At 36.3% G+C, this 15500-nt stretch overlaps 1 long non-coding RNA gene across 1 annotated transcript in view; it reads right to left on the minus strand.

Moving 5' to 3' along the window:
• LOC103100113 (uncharacterized) overlaps positions 1 to 15500 on the minus strand; it is a 103928-nt gene that overhangs the window by 46529 nt on the left and 41899 nt on the right. Inside the window, exon 2 of the long non-coding RNA XR_467970.3 lies at positions 6901 to 7048. This is a non-coding gene — a long non-coding RNA (uncharacterized LOC103100113). The remainder of the gene's footprint in view (positions 1 to 6900; positions 7049 to 15500) is intronic.

Genomic DNA, 15500 nt, shown 5'->3' on the forward strand with positions numbered 1-15500 from the left:
TAATAACTGAGTTTCATGAAAACCATGGAATCTAAAGCTAATTAAGGATCAAATCAGGTTAGATTTACATACACATCTATTTCTTTTTACAAAAAGCTTTTCCAAATCCGATGGCACTTAAGGAATGTCAGGATGTGTATTACTATGCAGACTGATCAGTTCCTATCAATCAGAAATTAAGATCAAACCAATCAAACAGGGAAATAAAACTGATCATAGCATCACGGAATCTAAGTACTGGAAAGAACTCTAAAAGTCAGCTAGTTCAAGCCATACTTGAACAAAAATTCCTTTTCTAAGATCAACTGTCAACCAACCTATGCTTGAAGATCTCCAATGAGGTAGAATCTATTCCCTCCTGAAGTGACACATTCCTCTTAGAGACAATATCAGAAATAGTGATTTCATTTAGTAAGTTTGTCCTTACCTCAAGGATAAATTGTGATAAAATACCCACTTTGTAACTTCCTATCACTATTCATTCAGTATTTCTACTCTCTGAGTTCAGTCTAATCTCTTTTCCACATATTAGCTGTTAAAACTCTTAAAGATTTCTAATGCCTTACCCTGATTTTTCCCATTTTCAGGTTAAAAATCCCCAATTCCTTAAACAATCTCTTCACCACACCACATATCATTTCTACCTAATATCTCCTAGAAAAGAATACCAGAATTAGAAGTGACCTCTGACCCTCTTGTCCAACCAATATCTGAATAAGAATTCTCTCAATGATATATCTGCTGTGGTCAACCGGCTCTTGCAAGTGATTGGAAATCAATGACCTTCTTGGGCCTCCTAAGTCACCAAGACAATTTGATTATCAGCACTTAGGGCAAAACAGAAAATCAAGATTAGTCCAACACTATAACTAAGCCACTATCGAGTCATTAAGTTCACTTTTTTCCACTTTAAAAATATTTGGGGTATATGATATAGAAACAATCTTCCTGGTCTGGTTTGCCTTGGGTTTGGTTCCATATTACCCTGTGTCCTAGCTAGTCTTGGTAGAAGGGTTTGTGTTCTTTAACTCTTGTGTACAATAGTCAGTATGTTATCTACAAAAGAAATTTATATTCCTTATTTAACATTATAAAATTTAGGAACTATTCTTATAAAATTGGTATTCTTTTTTTGCTTAAATTATTTGAGTTCAGGGAAGTGATATTAGTGATGCTTCAAGTGAAATCTGAAAAAAAAACTAGAAAAAATCTAAAATTTCAAAATACATAAGTATTAATTACTCCGAGTTAACAAGTAGGCATGGCCACTATTAGAAACACAGCTAAAATCAATGAAGCATGAATCATTTTTTAACCCTATTAGTTCTATATTAGGTGTCCATTGTATCTGGGGTGGGGAGTGCACTTTAATACTGAAATCATAGCCTATTTACTCAGAAAAAAATACCAGTTTAATAAGAATTGTTTCTTGACTTCACAATATTAAATAATAAATATGTGCTAAAATATGTTATTGATAGAAACCAAATACTGATCATAATGCATATCTGTGAAGAATAATGAGTTGGTTGGCTTGAAGATTCTTCATACAACTGCTATCAAGAATAATCATTAGTTTAAGTACAACATGTTGCCTTCTTTACAGTAATTTTTAGCTACTAATATTGATAATATGAATGGATTTCTATACATTTTGAATTTTACAAGAGCATCTAAGGGTTAGTTACTACTTTTAACTGCAATATGAATTAAAAACATTAAAAATCATGTTTAGACTATAAAATTGTTCTTCTTGAGTGAAATATGAACCAAATTTTCATTTTGACTTTGTGTCCCTAGCACCTATCAACCTAGTTTGTTTTTTTCCCATGTGTGTATTACTTAATAAATGCCTCTTCAATTGAACTGAATTAAGTTTTCATTTGCTAATTGTTTTTTCATCTTGCAGACACCAATCAGTGTTCATCATAATCAAATGTTTTGAAAATCAAACTTGAACTAATGATTATAAAAAAGGAACCACCATGCCAACGTCTCTTAATAATGTGGATATGCTCCAGTGGCATTTTATGGTCATGCAGTGTATCACTGGAGGTAGGAATGCCGTAATGATTTATTTTCCTTCTTGAAGAACATCCCCATCCCCCTAAGATAAGGAAGATTTTTGTCTTGGACATTAAAAGGAACAAAAAGAAGGCAGGCACACCTGCCTTTCTAAGGGTAGTCCTCTACCCAATAAGTCTGGGAACACATTGAGACACATGCAGTTTCTCTTCCTAAATGATTAGTCTGAGCCCTGAGGATATAGCTATCCCCCAAACCAGACCCACAGTGAAGCAGCTTATCTTACATCAATCTCTGTAGCATCACTATCCAATTCTCAAAGCAGCCAGCAGCTTAGAACTAACACCAAGAGTTCTTTGAATGTCCTCGTGGCCTTTAATCAACTTTGCTAAAATGACCCTTGCTCACCATTAATTTAACTGAGGGTCTAGTGCTATATTGACCAAATCATAAATTAGGATCTGATCTGTCCTTTTTGTAAAAGATAATCATGAGAACTTAAGTATGAACTCATACCTTGTTGAGAGCCATGCTGTGAAAATGTTGACTTACATTGAGCCCCTGCTAAGAAATTCAAGAGTGTATAATTCCCTCACACTTATGAAAATGTTATCTTTTTCCAACAAGCTATAATGACAGTAATAAAAATCAAGCAGACAGTTCAACAAACAAATAATTATAGAATCTCAATTTTTTAGAAATAGAAGTGATCTTATAGGTAAACTCATCCAATGCTCTCATGTTATAGATAAGAAAAGTCAAGTGCAGAAAAGCTAATCAACTTCACCCAAAAAAACATGCTTGTTAGCTAGACTGACATACTTTTTAACTGTGACTAGAATTAAGAGTATCTGATTCCATCTGTCTGCAAAATTATACTGTCTTGCATCATCTCTAGTGGTCCCATATTGCTAACGGCACATGGGACATTTCTATTTTGATAATCCATTATCATCTCAAATTTCATATGTATAAAATAAACTTCATTATTAGAGTCATAGCAGCAATACCTGAGTCTCAGACAGCACAAACAAGACCTGTGGCAAATGGAATACACTATGCTTTTAAAGCTAGGCTATTGTTGGACTGACCAGAGTAGGGGTTGGGATGGTGAAAGACAGAGAGAAGAAACTGGTCATCTGGTAATTTTCTAGCTTAACTAATTCTTGACACCCAGGTGCTAAGCTTTGTTGCTTTATGTTACTAAAAGAATACAGGTGCTAGAGACATCCTCTAAATTTGGTTCCCTGGAGTAATAACCCTGCCTACCTCAAACAGTCAAAACTTGTCATGTTACTCCCCTGCTCAAAAACATTTATTACAGGAGTATCAAATTCAAATACAAATGAGGGGCTATTAAACCTTGCAGAAAGATCCTTTCAGGAATCAATAGTGGATAATTCTAGTTATATGCTCTTGATTCCTATATATAATATATAGGCATATATTATATATTTATCAATTATATTTATATCATTATAATATCATATATTATTAAATATAAATTATATGTGCTATTACCCTCCTTTTACAATTGAGGAAACTGAGGAAACTAGGTTAAGTGACTTGACCAAGATCACAAAGCAAAGGTTAGATCTGAACTCAGGTCTTCTGACTCTAGGACAAGCACTCTATCTAAGAAGGTAGCATAGTAGAGGCAGGGGGAAGAGTATGTGAGCTTTGTTTGAATCTCAGCTTACCAACTGGAATTCAAATCTTTCCTGCATTAATGACTGTGAATAATTCATAAATCTTTTAGAGTCTAAGTCTTTATCTGCAAAATAGATGCAATCATTAGTTCTCTCTCTTAGACTCAGTTCCTAAAAAAGTATAAAATGAATAGGCTGGACTAGATAACATTTAAGTGACTTTAATCTAGGCTCTATGACCTTATATTGCTTGGCATTTAAGACTCTACATAATTTCCCTACTTTTATCTAGCCAACCTTGCCTTCTATCATTCTCCAAGCTAAACCTTTCATTTAAGGTCATATCAATTTTGTAGTTCTCATCTGAATATGCCAAGCTAATTCTTAGTACTAAGCCTTCACTTCTACATTTCTCCCTATTGAAATTACCCTTGACCCAAATCCTGTCCATTTTTCATGGACTACCTAAAACCCTGCTCACAAAGCCTTCTGAAATAGCTTCAGCCTACTACTAATCTTCTTCCTCTCTAGACTCTGCACTGTTAATCTCTTGTTTTTGCATTTAATCGTGAACTGCTTTGCTTTGTACTTATCTGTTTCTTGTGTGTATGTATCATGTCTCATTAACTTCATTTAATAATGTTTAAACATATGTTAAAACGTATGTGCCTTTTACACCTGACCACAGTATAATTGGTCCTGTGGATATAGAATAAGGCTTGGAGGCAAAAATATCCAAGTTCAAGATATGAGCTCAGACACTTACTAGCTAGCTGTGTATCCCTGAGCAAGTCACTTAGCCTTTGTTTGTCTTAATCTATTGGAGAAGAAAGTGGCAAACCACTCTAGTATCTTTGCCTTGACAACCTGTTGGACAGTACAGTCCAAGGAGTGATGAAGAGTGGACATGATTGAACAACTGAACAACAGTGCAATTACGAGGACTTAAACTTCATGCCAAATTTAGAGGCTACTGAAAGTACTTGAAATCATTCAATAACATAGAAACTACAGAATTTAGCACTAATTTAATAAGAATTGGGGGGGAGACAGGGAAAATAGCAGAAAGTTTCCTCCTCTCTCCACTCCCACAGAAGGTGACCTCTTGCCTGTTGAGTGCCTTTATGCCCCTTTTTTTACTCTTCTCCCCAGTGGTATTCCAAGTGTTGCAGAAAGATTGTTTGATTGAATCACATTTATGCCATTTGCCCTGAGCCAAAGCTGTCTCTAGTACAAAAATTCCTAAATATAGTTTGGAGTCTCCTGAATATAATGAGAAAGGGGAAGAAAGGAATAAATAGTGAACAAAATGAGAATTGAGATCCTGTTACAATCAAGGCTTAATGGCCAATTCCACTCAATTCAATAATACTAAGCATCTACTATGTGCCAAATTCTTTGCTTGGTTGCAGGGATCCAAAGCTGAAAACAATATTCTGTCTCCTTTTACCCAAAAAAAAAAAGGCAATCTATATGAGAAAGAGAAGAATGACCATGACATGGAGAAAGAGCAATGTAATACAAGGTGAAGAGGAGACACAATGGCAAAATGCTCTTGGAAAATGGAAGGACAAAGATCAAGGATCCTCATTTATTTTTTTACTGACATAGTGACGAACGCTATTCTGTTGCTCTCATAAACCAGATTCAGACAGCAGGGAAGTCCCCCAGGAAGTGGACTAAATGCACTTTCACTATCATTTTGTAATAATAGCTTACATTTATAGAATATTTCACAGTTCAATTTAACTCAACAAACATTTATCAAATGCCAACTATAGTATATATAATGAATGCACTACGTTCTATTCTGTATAAGATACAAAAGTAAAAGCAAATTTGTGTTTGTCCTTACAGAGCAGAGCTTACAATCTAGTGGAGGAATAAGAAAGAAAATTCAATATGTACACAGGTAGGTAAATACAAGATAATTTGGGGGAGTTGACTGAAAAAAAGTCTTTGAAAAGAAAATAGTACCTTAATTAAAGGAGGCTAGAAGGAAGCTAGGGATTCCATGAGGTGAGGATGAGGAAAGCGTTCTTTCTAGACCAGAAACAAAAGCAAAGGTATGAAGAAGGATGCTCAAACATTTAATGTGGGTGAATGGGTGGAGTGGACCTAATAGGCCCATTTGACTAGAACAGTGTTCAAGGTCAGGTAAAATAAAATAGGAGGGAACTAGAACATTTAAGATCTTACCCCATTGTGGCACTAATGAGTGGCTGGAGGTTTTGGATAAGAGGAGTAATTTGGATAATTTGGCCAATATGTGAAGGATGGACTGCAAAAGATCAAGACTGAAAAAGAGGAAGTGCAATGAGGGGGCTGCTACCAACCCTGTGGGGATGATGTGGAAGGATAGAAGAGAGAGAATGTGAAAAATATTATGGAGATGGAATCAACAAGTTATCTTATTTGAATCTCATCCTTGTAGTGTATGTAGGGCAGGCTTTCATTTATATTCTCATTGTGCATATTAAGAAACTGAGACTTAGAGGAACTAAGTAATAGCAGCTGGCATAATGGAACACTTTTAAGGTTTACAAATTGCTTTACTTTCATGTTCTTATTTGAGCCACAGAGCAACTATGTATAATAGAGGTACTACAAACATTTTTTTTTTACATTTTAATAATTGGGAAATTGAGGTACAAGCAGATTTAGGGACCTGGAGTAATATAGCTAATAAGTATCAGAGGCATGATATGAACTCAGGCCTTTGTGACTTTTCTGAGCCAGGCTGCTTCAAGGTGATTTGCCCAAGGTCATGTAGCAGGCTAGGACTCAATCTATGCTTTGGGATTCTGTTCTTTCCTCTTTCCGTGATAGCATGCCACCATAAACTATTAACTAGATATCTCAATAAAAGCACATTTGATAATACCATGATAGCCTGCAAAATTAACCAAACTTCCAAAGGTTACCCCATTTCCTCTTAACAGAATGTGGACACACTCTCAGATTACAGTTCTTTGCACCATCATTTCAAAATATCCTACTCCAAATGCCTTTCCCTTACTTTTCAACCCATGCAAATCTTAAAGAAAATTCTATTATGGGACTTTTTTTAAGGGCAGCCTCTCCACTATGCAAGCAACTATGTCTACAGGATAATACTCTGAGTTCCTTCTTCCTCTCCCCATCTGTTCTGTGTCAGTTCAGGTTAATGGAATGAGTGCAACCAAATTCTCATTGGCAACATTGTTCCCCAGAAGGCATTACCCACCTTTGTTAGCACTGCATCTCTTTCTCTATAGACATCTACGATCACCTTGTGAGAAAGATCAAATTCCCCAAATGTCCAGCTATTCAAGGTCCAGTGAACTGGAGAGCAGGTAAGCAGTCACTGCTGAAGGCATGTGCTGATCGCTTGCCTAAAGACAGATACAAGGAGAGTAAGATAAGGAAAGGAACAAGAAAAAATACTTATCACCTCAGTGTTCATATAGTACTTCCCATCAGGTACATATGGCTCTTATCGCATCTCGCTGCATAGTCATAAGATCAGAAAATAGCAAAGGGTGTTGCTAACAGTAATACTAAGGAATGAATGCCCCTCCAAAAGCAATACTATTTAGCCCAATTCTCCATAGCCAAAGCTGACATTTTCTGACTCCCCAGCTTGGTGACACAAACAGAAATGGGACTACAGTATTCAAGACCACCCTTCAATATGAGACCATTACATCCCTGCACTAATTAAGAAGGCAAATAAGGGAACAGCCAAGGCATGAGAAGAAGTCAAGAGGAAATTTCCCCAGACTTCACTGCATTCAGGAAAGATGGATCAAAGAGGACAAATCTGCCGACTGTAACACCATTTGTTTGCAGCATCAACACCACTGATGTGGTTCAGCCAGAACTACAGTACTCCATCTGCCAGCTGTGAGGAGAAAAAGGAAAGCAATTAAGAATATTATTAATCAAGGCTTGAAGTGGCAGGTTCAAGCACTGCATGATTCATGATATGTGAAGGAAGATCAAGATAATGTGTTTACTTATTTTTCTCTCCAGTAAGGGAAAAACAAGAGAAAGATTGTTTCCTTATTTTAGTTCTGAATTATTATGCTTTAAAACAGTAGCTAATATTTATAAGGTTTGCAAAGCACTTTACATATATTAACTCAATGAATCTTCACAACAATGAGGGAGTTAAGTGTCATTATTATTCTATTTTACAGATGAGGAAACTGAGGTGGACAGGAAGTTATGATTTGCCCCACATCACACACCAAGTTGGTCTCTGAGGCCACAGGGCCAGAACTCTATCTACTGTACCACCTAGCTGCCTACATGCTATCTGTGTTGCCCCATTTGACAAGTGCATTCCAAAGTTTGGATGCCAGAGTTACCCACCCCCCTCCTTGTGTCTCTTTTAACATGTTTACATATTGGGACCACAGAAGTCAGAACACATGGAATAAAATCTATTTGTTACTGTGTGACCTTGGACATGTCACCTAATTTTCAAAGTACCTAAGACCCTTAGAAATAAGTAGAAATGTGATGCCCTTATATCATGATCAAGTTAACTGAGTCTGGGATATATTACATGATTTGCCTCAGTTCAGTAAATCCTCAGTAAATATATGAAAGCTGTGATTTGAACCCAGGTCTCTTAGCTTCAAATTCAATGCTTGCTCAGTTATATCATGCTGACTCAGTTCATATGTCCAGACTTTAATTTCCTCATGAGAAAGGCAAACATTAAAATCATCAGTCCAGGTTTTTCATCAGTGTTCTAAGAGCTACAAAAAAGAATTCTGAGGATCTTCAGGATTGTCTTGATGAGGACTTTATGACCTCTATGATATGGCTCCAGAAGCACTATGGAACCCCCCTAACCTTCCCCCTTCCACATATACTACATTAAGCAAACAGGGGGTTGGGAAATGGATGTTGTATTTGGAACCATGATGAGGATCCTGAGGCTCAGAGAAGATATCTAACTTGCTCAGGTCACCAGCTAGTAAGTGTTGGACATTGACTTGGAAATTCAACTGAATTCAGTTCAACAAGCACATATTAAGAATCTACTCTGTGTTGGACTCTGAAATATGAAGGTAAAAACAATATTTTGTCTGCCCTCAAGATGCTTACAATCTACTCAGGAGAAAAAGCATATCTTCACATAATACAATACAAAATACCTAAAGTAAATCAAGTCATTTCATGGGAAAAAAATACTAAGCACAGAAGGAACTAGGTGATGCCTCCTGTAGGAGGCTGCACCAGAGCTCAGGCATGAAGTAACTAGAGATTCTAAGAGGTAGGTGATGATAGAAGGCACAGCCTGAACCAAGGCATGGAAGCAAGAGATTAGATGTCCCACATGGAGAAAATAAGCCAGCTAATTTTCCTAGAATATAACGTATATGCGGAGGGATTATGGTGAAATCAATCTGGGAGGTCCATAGAAACATAGACTTAGAGCTGGGAGAGCCCAGAAGATCCCTTATTCAACCCCTTCAAGCCATAGATAAGAAAACAAAACAGCCCAAAGAGGTTACATGACTTGCCCGAAGTTACACAGACCATAAGCATAGGTGGTAAGGTTCTCTCTCCAAATACAATACGTTATCCATTGTACTATTCTCCCTCAATAGGCTAGAAAGCAATTAGCAAGTTGTTTTTATATACAAGCTAGAGGAGCCTGGAGTTTATCCTTGGCAACAGGGAATCACTGAAACTTCTTTTCCAGAGAATTAACATGGTTATATCTTTGCTTTAGGAACATTATTTTAGTAGCTAGGTAGATGTTGGACTCGAGAAGAGAGCCTAGAGACAAAGAGACTGTTTTAGAGAACAGGAAACTGAGGCAGACCTAGCTTAGATGACTTTCTCAGAGTCACAAAGCTACTGAGTGTCTGAGATAGTATATGAACTTGGGTCTTTCTGACTCCAGGCACAGGGCTCAATCCATTATACAATCAACTGCCTCAATTTACCTCAACTTACTCTATACTATACCATGTTCTTTCTGAATACATATCAGTGTGTCATAGCAGGAACACATGCTCAATGCTACTCTAAGACTTGACTCATACAGAATGAACTGTCTACATTTAAACAATACCCTCTTCCAATTTTGTTCTATGCCACAAGTTAGCTGCCTTCCCAAGGCAGTGAGCATTATTGGGCTGTGGGCAGCTTAAATGAAAGGTCTGTCTTTTACCTTTCTGTCTCTCCAGTGTTTAGTGCAGTGCCTGGCACATAGTAGGTGTTTATTAATATATGTTATTATAATAATAAATGTTTATTACTGACTGAACAACTGGGCTAAGGTGCCTGATCTTTTTCCTTTGACAGGTAGAATCTCAATACAAGAAAATGAAAGATTACAATTAGTGTAAATAAATTTTGTGTAATCTTTGCAAGCTACTTTACTGCTCTTAGCCTCAGTCTCTTCACCTAGAAAAGAAAAATGAAAATAAATTACCTCTGAGGTATCTTTCTAGATCTGACTATATGAGTCTTTAACAGCCTAACCATGTTTACTAGAGCCCTGTTGAATTCTTTAGGGAAAAGATAACTAGCAATATTGGTATCAAGGGCAAATATAGAGAAAGGGGCCTTAAAACCATTTTTAAGATAATTCAGTTGGAGAAATGAAGTAGAGATCCTAGTAAGCACCCCAGTGGGCAAGTGACAATTCCATAGGTCTAATGGTGAAAAGATATATGACCCAGCAGAACTAGGGTACTACTTATGATAGGAAAAGAATCTTATTACTCAATTGTCTTTTTTTTTTCTTTTTAAATACTTACCTTCTACCCAAAGAGAGAATAAGGGAAAAGACTTGTACAAGAATATTCATGGCTATGCTTTTTGTGGTGGCAAAATTGGAAATTGAAGGGACATCCTTCAATTAGGAAATGGCTGAACAATTTGTGATATATGATGATGATGGAATACTATTGTGCTGAAAGGAATAATGAACTGGAGGAATTCCATGTGAATTGAAACAACCTCCAGATATTGATGCAGAGTGAAAAGAGCAGAACCAGGAGAACATTATACACAGAGACAGATACACTGTGGTACAATCAAATGTAATGGACTTCTCTACTAGCAGCAATTCAATGATCCAGGACAATGCTGAGGGAGTTATGAGAAGGAACACTATCCACATTCAAAGGAAGAACTGTGGTAGTAGAAACACAGAAGAAAAACAACTGCTTGGTCACATGAGTTGATGTGGATATGATTGGGAATGTGGACTCTGAATGATCACCCTAGTGCAAATATAAATAATATAGAAATAGGTCTTGATCAATGACACATGTAAAGCCCAGTGGAATTGTGCCTCAGCTATAAGAAGGGGCAGGAAAGGGATGGGGGAGAAGGGAGGGAAAGAACATGTATCTTGTAACCATGGGAAAAAATTCTAAATTCAATAATTCAATAAAATCCCCCCCCCCGAAAAAGAGAACAAACATAAAAAATAAAATAAAAAAATCCTTACCTTCTATCTCAGAATCAACACTGTGTATTGCTTCCAAGTCAGAAGAGTAGTAAAGGCTAGTATAACAATTAAAAATAATCTCAAATAATAAAAATATTATATTTTAAGAGATTTATTAATGATCATTAGAAATAAAAGAATAAAAAGCTATCAAAATAAAAAAAAACACATGCCCATGGCTAATCTGCCTGTTCAAAAACCCATCTTACCACTACAGTCATGACCAAGGAAGCCAAGAGCCCAAGACCAGGGACTTCACTGAATTTTACCCTCTGTCTACAGGAAGTATGTAATGACAGGAAGTCAGTGAGCTCAGTGGGAAATGCAGTTTTTCGATTAAGATTTCCAATTACACAATAGGCAATTGGGTTTAAGTGACTTGCCCAGGCTCAAATGGCTGGGAAATATGTGAGGCCTGTTAGATTTAAAATGGTTGAAGACCTTAAACTGTAATAGTTAAAAGAGTGATGTTGTAAACTGTAGTGAGTTAAAATGGTGGAAGATATAAATCATTATAGATATAAGAGAGGGTGAGTAAATTTGACCACAGAAAATATGTTTCACTACAGTGTCCTGGTTTTTAAATCACATATAAGGTGGTCGCCAGGGTAATATTCCCAATTATTCAAATAACCAAGTCAACTGGGTTTTATAATTTTATTATAAAATTTTAATTTTAATTAATACAAGATTTTAATTAATACAAATGTGGAATTAAAGAAAAGAGAGAAAGAGAGAAAAAGGAAATAAGTATGAAGGGCCTTAAGCCAACATGGCCTAGACCTGAGTCTTAAGAGAGAGAGATCAGTCAGTCAGTCTTTTAACACTCACCACAAGGTCTGTCTAAGCAAGGATTCTAGTGACACCAGGCCAGCTCCATCTCAGCTGACTTCACCAGAGAGCCTTCCAGCCAGAGACTGTTCCAAAGGGCCTCTCTCCAGAGCCTCCAGAGGGACAGAGTCCCCTCAGCGGAGCTCCAGCGAGACCTCCTTAGAGATTGTCCTCCAAGAGCTTCCCTTCTCCAGAGCCTCTCTCAAGAGATTCTTCCCAAGTGATCCTCATCAGAGTTCCTCCAAAAGGATTATTTTTTCTCAAGAGATTCTGCTTTTTCTTATATAGGGGTTTTCCTCCTATGCCACCTCCCCTAAGTCCTTACATCTACCAATCACTGTAGACATTTTCCAAAGGACTGCCCATCTGAATTCCTGCTAAGTCGACTAATCTCCTCAGTAAGTCTGAAACAGTGAAAACACAACTGAGTCAACTAATCTCATTAAGAGAAAACTTGCCCAACCCTTTTAGGTACCTAGCATCTCATTGTATCAATTCTAAAAAACAGGCATGGCTCAAAGAACTCCTTGCCTTATTATAAGCATGGGTCCAAGTACTTTCATTGTTTAGCAAGGAGTTTTCTCCCCTAAAGCAGTCTTAAGTATGGGTGGAGTAGAGATCCTCCCATTTCTTATTCTGGCAAGTTCTCACATCAAAATGGGGAATGTTTCCCAGTAGGGAATTTGTTCCAATGGAGGATTCCTCAATGTGGAAATTTTTAACATTCACAAGTCTGAGAAATTTCGAGATTTACAGGCCAAATTTGAACCCAGCAGCACCTCCCCTTTCTCTAGGTCTGACTCTCAATCCCCAGAGATACCTAACTTCCCATTAACTAGTTATTATTGTTGAGAGAGAGACAGAGAGAGAGAGAGAGAGAGAGAGAGAAGAGAAAAAAAGAGAGAGAGAGAGTGAGAGAGAGAGTGAGAGAGAGAAAGACAGAGAGAGAGAGAGAGAGAGAGAGAGAGAAGAGAGAAAGAGAGAGAGAGAGTGAGAGAGAGAGAAAGACAGAGAGAGAGAGAGAGAGAGAGAGAGAGAGAGAGAGAGAGAGAGAGAGAGAGAGAGAATGCTAACTTCAAATCAGAAAGACTTAGGTTTATTTCCTACTTCTGACCCAAACTATGTTTATGACCCTTGGCATTTCAGTGGCTCTATATCACTTTCAGACTTGATCAGATATAAAATAATTTCTAACCCATATTGACAGATGTATTTTCATCCCCTAAAGTTCACTGTACCAGTGAAATCATAGGTACAAACAATAGCAACAATAATAATTCTTGGAAATGCTAAGCTCAGTTATTTCTATACTGCTAAAGAGATTCGAGATTTCAACATTCTCTACATTTTTGTATACTGGATCAAATACTTTGTTGCCACACCTTAGTTAATTAAGTGCCACTCTCAAAGAATGTAAAAATTGTTGGTACTAAGGGGGGGGGGAATCCTCTTTAAAATTAAAAGAACAAGTCAATTAAAACATTCATTGTTTTATACAATGTGTAGTTAGTGGAGGTAAACTATATAATGTGTGTCCTATGGGGTTTTGCAATCTAATGACATAAATTAAACATAATATGATATACAATGACAGCATATAAATAAGAGCAAAGTAAATAAAGCAGTGTGGAGCTATATATTAAGTGGTCCGAGAAAGCTAGAATGAATAAACCTATCAAATTAAATAGTTAGAACAGGCTCTGTGATGGAGGTCATTTTTTTTTTAATATCGGATCACTGATTTGGAACAATTGAACACCTTTGGTGTCAGAATCCAATCCCCACATTTTACATATGAGATAACTGAGGCATGAAGAAGTTAAAGGACTTTTCCAGGATCACAGAGGGAACAAGTGGCTGAGATGAAATTTGAATTCAAGTCTTCCTGGCTCAGTTCAAGTGTACTATCCCAGGTAGACAGTATCACAGTTAGGCAAAGAAGTAGGAGTGTGCATTCTCAGAAAGGATATGTGAATGCATGAAGGTCTAGAAGCTATAGGCAGAAGCTGAGGAGCCTGAATTTGATGTGAGGGAAAATTCAGTGCCAAAATAGACTCCTCTATGTGGAATAATCTAAATAAAATACTTGGGGAAGATGCTGTTTTTTCCCTTTCTTGCTTTGATTAGGAAATTATAAAAGGAAGGCAGTTGTCTAGGGATGAGGTGTTTAGGATCTGAACTAGAATAGTGGCTACAAAAATTGAAAGAAAGAAGAGAATTCATTAGCAAAAATCAACATCCCCCTGGTATTCACACTTCTAGTATGCTACATAAGCCTGATGAAAGGAATCAATCTATCTCTGTATTATGGAATAAAGGGGAAAATTAATTTCTCTGATTATTCATATTACATGTGCCTTTTATTAACACACAAATAGTAAATTGCATGCATACCTGTACACATATAATAAATAATGTGTTTGTGTAGTATTATGTGTACGTATACATATATATACACATATATGTTTTATAGGATGTTCCAAAAGTTTTCTTGCAGTTCTCAGTTTTAATCATTTAGAAACATAGCATCTATATAGCTACACACAAATGCACATATATAGGGAAATATAGAATAAATGTAAAAATAATTTGCAAGTTACTTGTAAAATACCAACTTATAAAACCTACTTACCAAATTACAAAAATCAAAATTTGAAGAAATTATTTACATTTTTAAATATTCATACACTTTTTAATTATAATTCAAGGCTACCACTGTCATGCTATATACTGCTCTGGTTGATTTTTGAACTGTATAAAAACTTCCATGGCTGCTACTCAGTGACTAAAAGGATTTCACTTGTTATCCTTTCTTTAAGATCATCCAGAGAAAGAGGTTTTGATGCATAATGACAGTTTTAATATGACCATATAAGAAAAAGTCTAATGGGGAGAGATTAGATGACAGAGATGTCCAAGCTACAAGATCTAGCAACTCTTCTGAGAATGTCATACAGAGTCTGTCCATGCAATGTCCATGAAAGCACAAATGCAATGCATAATGATTAGATGCCCCATCTTGTTTAGATTAAAATTTAAAACTTGATTCAAAATTCAATAAATAAATAAATAAAAATAAATAAATTTAAATAAGCTTTAAATCATATTTTAGCTAAATTGATAGCATTTATACTTCTGAAGTTATTAAAGCTTAAAATTGCACTAAGACTTCTGTGATATATGTATATATATGTATTTGGGTAGCATATATGTGTACATTATCCCTATCTATCTATAGCTTTGTCTATATCAATTAGGCCTTCACAATGGATGCACAAGAAAAATTATGAACTGCACCACTCATATAATTTTCAAAGGGTTCTTCCTCTTTACCCACAACTCTTTTAAACTCTTCATATAGATCGCCTTTAGTCAATTAGAATGGGCAACAAGGTACTTTCTCCAAGGCACCAAAATTCATCAATAGCTCCTGTATATATAACTAAGTATGTCTCAGAGTCAGGCTATAAATGCAAGTTTTTCTAACTCCAAGGCCAAACCTTTATTCATTATATCATCATACTGCCTGA

Source organism: Monodelphis domestica, chromosome 4 (assembly GCF_027887165.1).
Source record: "Monodelphis domestica isolate mMonDom1 chromosome 4, mMonDom1.pri, whole genome shotgun sequence".
NCBI classification, from domain to species: Eukaryota; Metazoa; Chordata; class Mammalia; order Didelphimorphia; family Didelphidae; genus Monodelphis; species Monodelphis domestica.